The sequence below is a fragment of the Patagioenas fasciata genome, chromosome 3, assembly GCF_037038585.1.
Source record: "Patagioenas fasciata isolate bPatFas1 chromosome 3, bPatFas1.hap1, whole genome shotgun sequence".
Taxonomy (NCBI): domain Eukaryota; kingdom Metazoa; phylum Chordata; class Aves; order Columbiformes; family Columbidae; genus Patagioenas; species Patagioenas fasciata.
Window position 1 is genome coordinate 32,216,091 of NC_092522.1, and position 15,240 is coordinate 32,231,330.

The window sequence follows — 15,240 nt, forward strand, 5'->3', positions numbered from 1 at the left end:
TTGTCCCACATGGTAATGCTAATATTCTGTTTCACACAAACTAGAGGCATTGACAAAAGTTACTTTCCTGTGCTATGCTACTTCATCTCTGAACGTCCTAGGTACCTAATCACAATGTATCTCTGTGAATGCGGCTTCCCTCTTTCCAAAAAAAAAAAAAAAAAAAAGGGTCATCAGAAATCTAGATACCTAATATTAAAAAAAAAGCCAGATTTACAAGATCCATTGAGGGCTATAGGAATCCACCAGTTAGGATCAATGACCTCTGGTTTGAGAGCTCGGTGCTGGATCACAACCTCATCTTCACAGTGCTCTCCTTTCTCTTACAGTGCACAGTACAGGACACAAGAGGAAAGCTGCACAGGCATCTCCAGATGTATGCCTGGCCTGTAATGACAGCCTGAATTATAGTACAACAGATCCATCAGTTCAATAAGCTGCACATCTACTACCATTTCCGTCCGTCTTCAAGGAGAAATGAAGAAGAAGGGTAACAGTTATCAGTCACCTGTATTAATGGCTGATCTAATTGCAGCACACTGTGTTATGGGCTTTGTTTTTCATGAGCTTTATTCTCTAATACTGCATTTGTTTTCCTGATAAAAATACAGCCACGAGTATTGTTTGTTAGCACCTGGTATATTCAGTGGACAGACTCCAAATATACTTGTGTACAGGAGTAGTTTTGTTTGTTGTACTTTTGGGGTAGGGAGAATTGTATGAATCAGCTTTTCCATCAATAGAATTTCCCACATCTTCTGGAACCATTCAGTTAGTGTGGGTACATGGGTCGATTTCCACACTGCTGCTATTGTTGTTCAGGTTTCTGTGATTCTGTGCTCATAACTGAATGCTACTTGCCTAAAAAAGGAGGGGGAAGCATTGAACCAAAGCTCAGACACACATGCTATCTCTCACAAAAGTTTTCAGCTTTTTATGCCGATTTTTTCCTGTCATGTTGCATGCTGAAATGTGCCATTGACTATTTTGCACATTGGGTATTCTCTGGCCCTAGTTAACCAGCTGCCTAAGGCCTCAGGTTTACTCAGAATATGAAGCAGATGATACAACTATGACAGCTGAATACAGTCTCAGAGAAGCAGCAAATAAACAGATCCCATTTGTCTTCAGGTTAGTTAGGAACATGAGGATATGTAGCAGAAAACATGAAGTCCTATTGCAGGCTCTTGGGAAAGTTGTGTTACATTAATCCAACTCCATCTGCAGCTCTGGAACTTGAGAAGAGCAGGAAAAATGGCCAAGTAGCTTCCAGCTGAGTAAGCAAATTTTACACAGCAGCTTGTTTTAATAAAGCATTGTTCTCTGCTATATTGAGGGTCCAAGCACTGTAAGCAGCACAAAGTCAAAAAAGCCTATGGAAAGTTTAAGACTTAAGCAGAAGAATCATATTTATTACTGTCAGAATTTACCAAAAGCACTCAAATTGGAAATCTGTTTGTCTCATGTTGAAGAATCACAAACAAAGGAAAATAGTAAGCAACTTTTCAGGCTATGAGACCTGGTCATTCCACCTCCTAGCTCGTCTCTGAGGATAGTACTAAGTAGTGAATGAATTGAATTTTGACTGCTGCTGAGGTGCAAAGATGTATGAAAAATATGCAATTGAAGAAATGTACCGTAATTTCATGACACTTCAGAGTGCCCTATGCTTTTTGGAGCAGTAAAGGACATGTAATTCTTCTCAAAAGATGATATAATCCATATCTGCAGTTGAGTAAATGACTCAACTGTAAATGGAGGTGAGGGAAAAGAGGTAGGATTAATATGAATATAGAAAATTGTTAATTAAGAGAAAAGCCCACACTAGAGGCAAATGAATCATTTCTTCTGTATTTCCGTAAGAAACATAAATGAAAAGTTTTTAAAAGTTGTTTGTTTGTTTTTTTTTTTTCTTTTAAGTTGTTGGTGGTTTTTTTAATAAAAAAAAATATCTTATGAAATTATCCACATACAAGAAAGATTGCAACCACGTGAGATGTGGCCATTGCTTTAAGTTAAGGACACTTCTGAACACGTCATGGCTATTCTCATTAGCCTTGATGAGATGAAGTGTACTGGAGAAGTACACATTAGCAGTCCTACCACAGTAGCGTCTCTGTTGCACGGATGAAAGCTGTCATAAATAGTTCAGTTTTGCGAAAGGCGGGTTTTGTAAACCCTCCTAGCTTTATACCAAAAGACAGTGTGTTCCAGCCCAGGTAGCTGGCTGTGGTGGCACAGACACATTTAAACATTGGCTTAGCCTGTATGTCACATGTTCATTTTTCCATTTTCCATGTCCTTGTGCTACAGGACATACAAGGTTGATACCCTCAGCTCTTTCCAGTTCCATCCAGTCCAAATTTATAGCTGCAACAGAGCAATCCCCTTGTTTCCAAGACATACTGTCTTTCTCTAGCTGTCTATATTTCTGTTTAAATAGCTGTTCAAATGTTCTCAATCCTCTGCATGGATCTTTGTGCAACAGTAATTTTTAACATTTTTAAGTCTATCTGCCTCTTTTTCCCCAAAGTGAACTACAGAAATGACAGTGTGACTCTTCTGCAGAGAAGCCACACAGAGCTGTGCAACACACCAATTACAGGAGGTACTGGTATTAATACCAAAATGCAGCCTTTGACAAAATGCTGCCACCCACACTGTATCGCAATGACTGTTCCTCTTATTGATGCCTCAAAGCATGTGGGTTCCTGCGTCAGATATGAAAATGAATAATCATTATTTCTTCTGCATGGTAGCTGCAACACTGGAAATGCATTAATAGTATGTTGTAGCCCCTAGCCCAACCTAGGGCCTCCCATCATATTTTATGAAAAGAAGAGGTTTGGTTCTGGCTGAAATTTGAGAAAGAGATGAGAGGGGAAAGCCCCAGCATGGCAGGAACTGGTGTTAATGAAACAATAGCTGGAACTCTGAGTCATTGCTAAAGCAACAGCCAAACATGAGCATCAGAGGACACACTGTACTGCAGAAAGAGCCAGCTTTTGGATAAGTTGCACACAAAGAGACCTAAAAAATGTTTAATTTTGAAAAAGATAAAAGTCTTGCTACACAATTTTTCAAGAAGGAGATAAATGCCTCTCAGATGGTTTTAAATTTGGTAACTACACTTTGCCAGACTCCACCAATTTTAACTGGATTTTAGCCTGTTTTTTGCTTTTCTGTCTTCTGCAGTGGTAGAGTACTGCATCTTAAGCATTATTAATTAATAATTCTCTGTATTCATTTACCATATAGGAAACAACTGCTTTTAAAGTATTTCCTGACTTAAGCCTTACAATCATGCAGAAAGTTTGAAAAGTCTGGTGAAGATAAGGAAACAGACTTCAAGAGCTCTCAGAGTTGTTGAAAAGCCATCAAGGAATTCTCTGTTTGGGGCAGGCAAGATGGTCTGATCATGTGTGTAGTATGATCACAAAGAAAGGAGGAAAAGAGAGAGAAAAACTGAGCTCACCTGTTTGCTTAAGACCGATCCTTTTGTTTTGTTTTAATGGAGCTCTTACTCTCACTACCTGAATGAAATCACACTTGGAGAGAGCGTGTCCTTCATGTCAGAGCCACAGTCACAAGGCTGCCTTTTCTCTCCTGCCACAGAAGGTTTTGCATTTCAGGAGTCGATGAAATAATCCCCGTATAAGGTAAACAGGACTTGGTTCAGCTGAGTATAATAGATTTAACCAAGATTTCACATAAACACTGAGAACTGCAAAACTCTTTAGGCAAAAAGCTCAGTTTTGGGGAAAGATATTATGCACTGCAGATTTTTAAGAATGAAAACACCAGATGAGTCAAACTATTCCAAAGCCAGAATATTTTACGTATGATCAGTTTAATAAACGGAAAAATGTGTAAATCTGTTCCTTCTAGAGCATTATAGAAATGGTATTACATAGGAGATTGATTTCCAGATCTCCCAGGGGTACATGCTCTTTTCTTGATTCACATGTCTAAGCACCATTAACACTGTTACCAGGGGGACAATACACGTCAGTATAAAGTACATGATCAGAACCTTCTGAATTACAACTCCCTAATTAGTGTCCCTGTGTCAATTTTCCTGTTCAGTATGTCAAATATTTCATGAGGATTAAATTTCAAAATACACAGACTCTCGTATGTATGAAATCCCAGATGGATGCTCAGCATATATCAATGCTACTATATCACATATAGCAGGTAAAAGATTAGAGAGTCTTTCACAAATCTCTACAGTTTTAAAGCTACCATGCTTTGATAGCATTTAATTTGGCACACAACTGCATCCATATATTTTTACTTGTGGGGATACTTACAGGGCCAAACGGGAGAAAAAAAGGTTTAACATTTTCAGCCAGCATTTTCCTTTCCAAAATAGTGATGACATTGTAACTCAATACCCAGACTGAACCCCTATGACCCATGAATGCAAAACTGAAGGGCAAGAGAGAGGAGAGGAAGAAGAAAGGGGTTCTGCAGTGCTGACGTCAGAGAAATCTTTGCTTCATCACATAGACTTCCCTGCCAGGGAGTAAAGAATATGCATGTGTGCAGCTGGATGAAAGCGTATCCAGTTAGAAGTGTTTTGGCTTTCAGATTTAATCAAGCTTCCCTTAAGAAATCTGGCTTTCTGGATATACATTAATATTCAGTTATAAACCAAACTTGGCCTCTATCTATCAGAGGCAGTAGATCTCCAGGTAGGCTGATTCAACAGGGCAGAGGAACACACTTTAATTAAAATCTCTGTGTAGTCAAAGTCCCTGAACTGAAATGTTTCCAGAATGAAGATGAACCGGTGAATCAACATCTAAATTGTTTTACACCTAGGACAGCTTTAATGCATCATAAATTGAAATCTTTTAAAGTTTAATGTCTGGTTTAGCTTGGAAACATTTCCCTTAGTTATCACTTTTCACTGTCGCTTTTCCAAAGATGTCTTGATCAAAAAGTGGTTGCACAAAAACACTCTAATGAGCAAATTTACCGACTGAAACCAGGACAAAGAAGCTTAATTGACTACTGAAGAACATGCACAGAAAGCAACTTTTGGGTGCATAATTGTAAATATTGTGTCAGAAACTCAGCCCTCGCAATGACCCTCATCTATTTTAGATAGAAACAAATACTAGCAAGCCTAATCTGCTCAAATTTTGTCATTAGACCACACAACAGACTACTCTTGAGCAAGGAACAACCTAAAAATTAGTCCAAGAAATTATAAAGGAAATAATTTAAAATATCAAAGGAAAGAGGATCATGTTTGATACAAAGAGGCAAAACACAGCAAATAAGTTGTCTATTACAAAGAAATATCCAGAGTCACAACAAAGGGCTTCTTGTACTTCATTTGTGCTATAACAGCATAGGGAGTGGGCTGAAGGTGAGAGATTAGAAAGAGCCAAATGTTATTAAAATACAAAGGTCTAAACTATAGTGCCTTTTAAGATCTCAGGCCAGCCTTGAGAATAATAATAATAAAAAAAGAGCATCAAAATAAACAAACAAAAGAAATCTGAATGAAACAAAAATGCCTAGAGCAGCTTTGCACATTCATAAATTACGTTTTACCAAGTCATTTCAAGGACATTTTCAAAGTCTTGCAGTTAAGCTCCTACCCTCGGTGCTCTCTGCAAGCTCATTTTATCCCACCTCTATGGGGGCTGCGAACCACTGAAAACAGGGAGTCTTTTATTAGACACATGCAGAGTAAAAAGTGCAGTGTGGCTCCTCCCTGTGTTCTCGTCTCAAAGCAGATCCTGAACACAACTGTAATACACCAATACCACCATCAGCCATTGACAGCAAAACATTTTCCCATTGAAGTGGATCTCTTTTCCAAGTTACTTTTTTCTTATATTTGCTATTTCACACCAACTCTATTAATGTAAACCAGGTATCTGTAATAACTTTTCTAGTGGTGCCTAAGTTCAGTGATTCATCAAGTGTATACTACTTTTTAATAAGCTGAGGTCAATCTAATTTCCTCCTCCCAGTGCTCTCTCCCCCACAACTACTTCTTCCACGTGTTCCAGCTTTACTTTGAAGTGCCTTCCTTGCTTGGCATGCTAAAATCCAGAAACAGAGTGCCTATCATTATGACTGTAGTTCATGCCCTGACTAGCCACAGCAGAAGGAGAATTAGACTATAATCTCCTAAACAATGTAGAATCTGTAAATCAACACCAACCAGCTCTTTTTGGCATGTAGATCAATGAACCAGTGTAGGGGCATGAAAATCCAAGCAACTTTTCCAAGGTAAGGTCAACCTCAGCATATGGATTTGTTCAGCTTGGATTTTTTCTCTCCTTTGCCTTTTGCCCCCCAAAAGCAAGTCTTCAGAAAACCGTTTTTATTGCATCCTGAAAAACAGCAGCTTCTGCTGGCAAAAGAGGCACACACAAACATAAGGTTAGAATATAGGCAGGACAGAGATTAAAAACAACCTACCTTCAGTACTACCCCTCCCAGCCTTCTTGATGGTGAGGAAATTTGCATTTCTTTGCTTTGAACACAAAAACAAGCAACAGTGGCTGCGCTAATCAAAGGAATAATAACATGTTGCCAAGAAAATTTGCAATGCATCAAACCAGTTATAAAGACTCTGGAGTTATTTCGCTGAAGAAACACAAACTACCCATAGGCACATACAGAAAATATTTGGAGTGTCAGAGGAATGGAGTTGTGCCTGACGGGTTAACGCAAAGTTTCTTGGCACAGAGCAAGAATTTCCATAACACAGTGCATGAGGGGTTTCTACTTGCAGAAATATGTCATCATGTCATCATGCCCACAGTTTCACCAGGATATCCCAAGTCCCATGGAAGTCACTGATGCTTTATATTGTAAGTTACTTGAAACCTCACAGGTGTTCGGGGAGCTCTCTTCCAGTAATGTGAGTCCAAATATAATCCCCCCAAAGAAATGTCCAGAAGATCAAATTTTTCCTTATCTGTCCTAATGTAAAACATCAAACTGAAGGTTTATGGGAAAGAGTTTTAAAGTAGAACTTTTTATCTCTAGTCCTCTTTGGTTTCTCAGATTTGATGTCTGCCAGATTCATCATATTCTCTGGGTTTTATTCTTTAATCCATGCAATTCTCCGAGAAAGGGGGAAGGTGGTAAAGGCCAATCTGCTGACCACATACACCCAATATGTGCTTCCTAAGACTTCCTCTAAGAGACATTTCTGAAGTGGAAAACTAGCAACTATCATGAACAAAAAATCTGTAATCTTAACTCCTCCTTACACTCAATTTTTCATGCCAGTGTGGACCAGTGTGGAAAGAGAGGGCCTCCAGAGTATCAGCTTTAGTAGATGGGAACACGCAGGATAGTGTGAAACAGTTGGAAGGCCAGGTTTAAACATGTAACCTGAAACACTGGAAACTAGAACTCACAGCGGGGCTTAGCAACAAAATCAACAATATAGCCAGTGCATGACATGTGATCACCAAAGCAGAAGCAAGGCTGCTTAAATATAGTCTCTGTAGGTATTAGAATATTTCTAAGAAGTACACATCAAGCACGAGACAGATGCTACTAATAAGTAGGGCTTTAGACATTTATTTTTGTATTTAAATATCCAGCTATATTTATCTGAAAGACTCAACCATCCCATTCTTGACAGAAGGGTATGCCAGTTACTTATTGCTGTCTAGACAAAAAGATTTAAAACGGGAAAAGAAGAAACTTCTGCTAGGGAACATGGAAAAGTGCTTTAAGAATCCATGAGAAGGGCAGTATCTCTGCACTTGAGTCCCCAGAGCTTCGGCTTTAAGAGCTGTGTCTATTGGGGAATTTAATACATTATTTCATAAACCATTTCATAATGCTTATTCTTGACCTTAAATTGTTTGGGTTTAGGGGGAGAGGTTAGCAAGTTATGAAAACTATGGAAACCTGGAAAAAAAAAATCAGTCTTACAGGCAGGAGTGATGTCTGATGATCATCTGACACTTCTGGAGTTGTGACCACGGTGTGGTGAGCCACTTCAAACTAGGACATAAATATATGAATCATCTACAGTGAGTAAGCTGTCCCACTTCCAAATTTCCTGAAAAAAATTAATAATAAATCCAGACTATCTGGACATTCACCCTAAGTGTTTGGACAGCTTTAAATGATCCTGTGATCTCAGCAAAGAAATTGTTCTTGAAATGAGTTACACATTTCACCTCTATTTTTAACATAACCGTAAACCAGACCTGCTAAACAGAGGTTTCCCAATCTCTGCTATAGTAATTTGGTACCATGTGGTACAAAAAGCTGGAAGGAAGCAGCATAAAAAAAAAAAAAAGTTACTCCAGGCTTCAAGGAGCAGAAAGGTATGAAGAATTTCACTAGCTTCCCTAAATATTCAGAAATTTTTATATATATATATATATATATATATATATATATGTATGTTTTTGAATAGGACAAATATTTATGTATCACTACATCCTTTAGGCATTTCATTACCATCCAAAATAAATGACAGACTGAGAGCAGTGCTCAGGTAACACTCTGGAACATGAAGTTCCTATCTAAAGAGAGAGCTTTGCATAGACACAGGAATGAAATTGATAGAGTTCATCCCTCAGCCCCTTGGTCACCCCATTTCACCCCATTTGCATTGCACAAAGGATGCCCTGGAGAAATAACTGAAGACAAAGCCCAGGTGATAAAAAGTCAGTGCACTGGCTTTATGCAAATAATTTCTCCCGTCCTTCTGGAAGCAATGTTGAAGTTCACATCACAGGCACAGTACACAGTACCAAAGTATGGAGTGCTCTGTGTGGATCTCTTACTGCTATGGTCTCCTGAGACAGCTGCAGCCTCAAACAGCAGAAACATACCTAAAGGTGGTGTGAGTCTGTCACCTTCCTTTTCCCAAAACTTTGCATGGGCCACTGAGTAAGATTTAATTTTACTGAATACTCACCTTTATTCCCTAAGCAGATAAAATCACTTCAGAATTTATTTTATTATACTTGTGCTAACCTGAAATACCGATCTTAAAATAATTCCAGGTATAAGCCAATATAAATTTAACAAAAGAATTCATGTGGCAAGAATGTTAAGCAATAACTTCAACAAATCTAGTTCTTGTACGTGGGTAAATATTGCTCTTGTTGACTAAGAATTTTTTCCTGTGAATCAATAAATCTCATGGAATTAGGTACTATTTGAGATACACAGAGTGGCAAACCCTATTCCTGCCTTGATATAAAATTATAGGAAATAGAGCTGGAAAGGGCTTTTTGTCCTCAAAGCAGAATCAATATTCGTGTCACTTGTAAGAGATGTGTGTTCTTAATGATGGTGACTTCATCATGTTCCCAGGCTTCGTTATGTTCATGTTTAGAAAGATTTTCCTAATAACTGTTCTGAATCTCCCCGGTGCAATTTTGCTTGTTATTTCTTATTATGTCTACCATGAATAATAAAAAAAAGACATATTACTCCCTTCCTCTTTACAACAGTGGGTTTTTTTTACATCTTAATTATTGCCCTGGCCCTTCTGTTTTCTTTTTGAGTGTTTAATAACTCATTTTTTTAAGTTTTTCTTGGCTACAGTTCTTAGAGTCCTTACCAATACAAAATACTAGAAGATTACTTCTGCAGACTGCATTCTGGTTTTCATATATATACTAGCTGGTCACTTAGCTTTTTAATAATTCATCAGCTCATGTTTCATTTGATCCACGTTTGTTCCCAGATCTTTTCCAAAGAACTGCTGTCTATTGTGTTACCCCATCCTGTATTTGTGCAATTGATTATTTCTGTCTAGCAGTTTGCATTTGTCCCTATTGAACTTAATCCTATTTTTTTCAGATGATCTCTCCAATTTGTGAAGATCATCTGGGATTCTAATTCTGCTTTCCACATGTTCAGAATCCCTCATCTCTTGTCATATGCAAATTTACTGCATATAATATTATTCCCTCATTCAGATAATTCATGAGAATGCTTAACAACATTTAATCAAGGACAAGTCCCTGTAGAAACTTGACAGTGTATTTCAATTAAACATTAAAATTAGAGAATTATACTCCAAGTTTCACTTTTCATTTAGCTTTGCATTTACCCTCAAGGCTACATTTCCTTAGCTTTCCAATAAGAATATAATTCAAGAGAATGCCAAAACTTAAGTAACATAGAGGCAGGACACTTTGTGTGTCCCCTGTGTCGGTGGACTCATTGCCTCATCATAGCAGGAAGTTAGTTTGCTTTGTCATAAGTTGCTCTTGGCAAATAATTAGCTATTTCCTCTCTCTGTGCTGAGTTCTATTCGCTTATGAATGTTTAGGACATTCATTGCACAACTTTTTCTGATACATTTTGGTGATTTTGTCATTGAGTATGCAACTGACAATCAAGTAGCAGGATGAAATACCATGCAAATTAATTTTATGCAAAAATCAAATGTGCTTTTGAATTCATTTTCATCAAAATGTATTCTTCAAATATTCACTGTTAAAGAGGGCAGCACCTGTAAGATACCTTGAGTAAGTATAGAACCATGCATCTCACATGTAAGTGTTGTATCTCATTGATCAGCACTAGTAGAACCATCTCTATATGTTGATTTATGTCTCACTGCAGCATTTGTTCAAATAAAGGCCCCCACAAAGTATATGGATATCATGTGGTAGTGAATCAATTATGCTCATTCAGATCACACTCAAAGCACTTATGTCATGTTGTTGACTCTTCAACCACCTGCTCTTGTCAAGGAGGTCTGGCACACAGTCTTTGAAGCATTCTTGATTTGCTCCAGTCATGCCCCATTCTGATTATAAAAAAATCTGTTGTCATCATTTTCATATTGATATCATTTTGAATAGCCAGCACTATCTGTACATGTGCATAAATGAGATGGAAAAGGTGCAGAAGATCTGTGGTGTCTTTGGAGAAATAAATGTTTTGTGCATCAGTCAGATGATACAGGCTAAGTACACATCTGTCAAATTAAAATCCAGTTAAAAATGTGGCACAACATCTCTGACCAGATCTACTACTAAACCAAATGATCTACTTTTTATCTGAAGTCAAGTCATGTGGAAAACCAGGATGCATTCAGACATAAGAATCAAATAGAATTACCCTTAAAAATAAAGATGTTGAATTATTAGACTTTATGCAAAATAAAATACAAATGCGCATTATACCAAAACAAAAAAATCTTGCATGAACTCTGTACCTACAAATTAAAAAAACAAAACAGCAAAAAAAAAAAAAAAAAAAAAAAAAAAAAAACCACTAATCCTAGCAACAGTCACTATAGTCCCTCTATGTTGATGTTTGGGGTTTGTCTGCGTTAATGGGGGGAAAAAAATTAACTGTTTGTGAGTCACGTGAGAACAAAAATCAATTTGTACATCAGTTTTTTCCAGGAAGTAATTCTATTTGATTAAGAACATTACTGAAGTTTCTTGTTCACAGACTTTGCACAAAACTTATTGCTTGGAGAGCGTCTTCACTTTTGAAAGTAAACAAAAAAGTTGGAAAGCAGAATTTCACAAGTTGTTTAGGGATAAATTTTCTCTCCAGTAATCTCGTTTTAAATTGAGTTATTCCAGATTTACATCAAGTAGTTCAAGTGAAAAAAATTAAAAAAACCTTGGCTTTCATACATAGCATATGACGCCTTTGCTAGCCTTTCACTTCTGGTGTTACTTTATGATGTCTCTACAAGTAATTAGATATTTATGGTGTTTTCCCCTTGCAAATTTATCCAGAGCTTCATTTGCAAGGTTTCTTTCTCCCAATAATGTCATTCATTTAGGATTAAAAGTACTTTGTGTAAAAAATATAATATTTTCTTCCTGAATTTGCAGGAACAGGAAAAGATTAAAACCAAACAAAATGAGAGTAAGAGAAAATATACTTGAGGCTGGAGTCTGAGACCAAACATGTCCACCTGTGGGACTTTTTTATTGGACACGTATGATTTTCTAAATTCAATAAACATGGAACAGTATACAGTAAATTTCTCAAACAACAAATCAAAACCACTGAGGTCTTTAAGAAATGTTAATGTTACACACGGCCTTCAGGACTGTCAATTTGTCCATTCCAGAGCAGGAGAAGTTGTCCTGTCAGGAATTGTAATGGCACAAAAGGAAACTAATCTTAGGACTACTACCAGTCCTGAGGATAAGTTGCAAATGTCTTCCCATCCAGCTATAATTAACCAACATTAATAAGGCTAATATTCCAGTCTCTAAAAAAATTTAGGAACTAGCAAAACTAGAAAAGTGTAACCATGTGATCTATTGGCATCTCTTCACTCTTTTCACCCTATTACTGACTACCTGGGAAAGGGTGAGATGCAGTGGCCTGAGTGAGCTTCCTGAAGATGCCTTCCTACTGAATGATAAGTGACAAGGAGTGGACAGATAAGAAAAATCACATACCTGCTTCTTACTAAGTACCTGCCTACAGCTGTAGTGGAATAGGGCAACTGCTTTCTTTTCTTACCCTCACTCTACATCAAAACACCATTGAAGGCAATTTCCTGAAATGGTACTTTTAGCTAATGGGAAAGCATATTATAGGACACAGAGAGAAACTATAACGATAACAAGGCTTAAATTCCCTGCTCTGGGCCCCCGTAACCTGCTATTAATCTGGTCACTCTGAGGAAAATGTGGTATGTTGGTAATTACTTCTCAGTTCCTCCAACTGAAGTGCTATTTGTTATACTTTAAATAGAATAAAATATTATTATCTTTTTAGTGTTTTCATCATGCATTGTTAAAGCACTGCGTTCCTGTGCCACATCCCACTGTGATGAAGTCAAGGGCTGCGTCTATCTGATGTATTTTTATGTGGGCAGCAATTTACACTGTGTGTGATTGACCAAATTTAGCCCAGCATAGGTACCACTGTTTCCTGCTATATTCTAAAAACTTGTACAAAAGAAATAATGCAGCAATCAGAAAAATGCAAGAACTGCAAACAATTTTTCAAAAGACTGATGAAATGGGGCTCTTTCTATTGATTGCAGGCAATGAGAGAGCACCTAGGTGACACATTAAACAGCAAAATTTCACATATGCATGCTTCTGGAAAAAAAAAAATCATTAACAGGAGAAAATTTCAAAAGGTTCAACAAAAGTTTCTGCATATTCCTTGAGCTATTAAAATTTGGCCATGGTAAGAGCATGGTATGGTGTGTCAGACCACTAGAAAAGCTTTACTTCATATGCACCTACACAGTGGATGATTTTATTGCCTTCAGTGCATATGCTGTTGATAAGCATAAATCCCTTTGCCCAGTATTCTGTGAAGACACCTGCAAACAATGAGTGAAAACACAAGGATCCTCAGGTCACAAAGTCCCCACAGATGCCTACACTTCGCTTGCCTTCCACTGAAGTGACCCGAGTCCTCTCCATGGTGAGTCTCTGAGTCACATCTAAAATCTTTTGTTCATCCTGGATGATCATATCTTACCCTTAGCCAAACTGCTTCAAGCATCTTTAGTCCAGAGAGTGAACTGCAAATCCTGGAACGTCAAAGTTACTCTTGAGATTTGTGGTGCTTATTTCTTCCTGTGAGTGAAAAAAAATGGAAAATGGTTCATTCCTCCTTTTGGTCCTATAAATTTACCTCTTCCCATGAAGACAGATGAGGCGGCAGCAGATGGAATTCGAGAGACAATTGTTTTGAATGTGGCTTGTGCAGCCAGCTTCACTATCAGGAATCCAGAGTAGCTAACCTTGAAAGGAAAATGAGTATGTCCTTCAAAACCAAATACCTGGCATCAGACGTGCAGTTTAAGCTATCGGTCATTAATAAACTAATCTAGAAAACAGCTTGCTTTCCCATAGTCATTTCTTCTTTTCAGATGAATAGTTGTAACGAGTAGCGGGGACGTAATTGTGGATTCCTCATAGATTTGGGAGACAGGAATTTCTAAACCCTAAATTTTAATCTTGGTAATTGACACTGTGTATTTTTCTGCAAATTACTTAGCCTCATTATGTCTTACAGCCCTACAAACATCACATATCTTATTAAAAATAACAGAGAGACCCTGAGCTTAAGAGGTTGCCCGCAGGGTGTTATCATATGAGCAATAGATGCATTATTGAAGAAATTCCTTTTGCACATCTATACCAGAACAACAACCATTAGAATAATTAGATTCTTTTGCTGGCCAAAGAGCTCTGAGGCATCCATCTCTCTGGTTGCTGGCCTTCAGTGAAGGCAAGTTTCTGTCTTTTAAAACTTTGATGGGCTACAAGCTGACTCTCAGGACAAATAGTTCCTTTCTCGGGTCAGAATCAAAATCTGTTGTATTAAATTGTACTTGCTGTTGCCATGCCAACATGCTTTCTTTGCTCACACTTCATTTTGCACTCTGAATGTCATGCCTAATAAAAAAATCAGGACTTTCCATTTTAGCCATCTCAAATGTACATCTGGACTCCAGCCCAGACTGTAGGTTCCTTTAGAAAATATTCTAACTCCGGTTAAAAATACAGTTCTTAACCATTTAAAGATGGCTAGGTATAATGTCCCAGCAGGACTGAATTTTAAGACAAAACACTTTGATAGAGAACTACTATTCAGGTTTTCTGATATTATGAAATCTAGTAGACCAGCAAGGTAGAACATGAAGTTTTCCATCATGCAGGGTGCTTCTGGAAATTCAGGAAAACAGTGTGCAAAAAACAGAAAAAAACTTGTGTCTAACAAATAATCTATAGACAAAGGTGAGCTAAGTAGAGAGCATGGATGTCCTCAGGATACATTGCTTCCACATAAAAATATCTGAAGTTTGCCTTGAAAAAGGCAGGTAGAAAGTCATTCAGCAGTTATTCAGGCAGTTCAGAAAGTTATTCAGCTAATCTTCATCATGCCCCCAGGACCACCTGTAACAGTGTTTTACTGCAGAAACAGTCTTGGTTCTTCTGTTCTCAGTTGATGCTTGGTGTAGGGAGCAGGGCTGAGTTGCAGAAGCATTCCCCCTGCTGACTGGGGCATTCCAGTGGGCAGGGGAGACACTTTGCTTTGTGCCTCATCTAGCTTTACCCCAAACAAAGAAAACAAACAGCAGGTTTTGAAGACACTGTAAACTTTGCCCTCACAGCTGGAGGCAGAGTGGAGCAGCAGCAGCCAGCAATAAGGAATAGGCGAGAAGAAAACAAAAAGTGATGGAGAGAGACAGCCGTGGCACAGAGAGCTCATTCTGCGCCTCTATTAAGAAGTCTGAGAGTCTCCTACTGGGGAAGAGAAACTATTAAA

At 37.9% G+C, this 15,240-nt stretch overlaps 1 long non-coding RNA gene across 2 annotated transcripts in view; it reads right to left on the minus strand.

Moving 5' to 3' along the window:
- The window catches only part of LOC136099238 (uncharacterized), a 117,275-nt gene extending 110,699 nt beyond the window's left edge, over positions 1-6,576 (minus strand). For both annotated transcript variants that reach the window (XR_010651059.2, XR_010651058.2), the window contains exon 1: positions 6,448-6,576. This is a non-coding gene — a long non-coding RNA (uncharacterized lncRNA). The remainder of the gene's footprint in view (positions 1-6,447) is intronic.
- Positions 6,577-15,240: the final 8,664 nt, after the last annotated feature.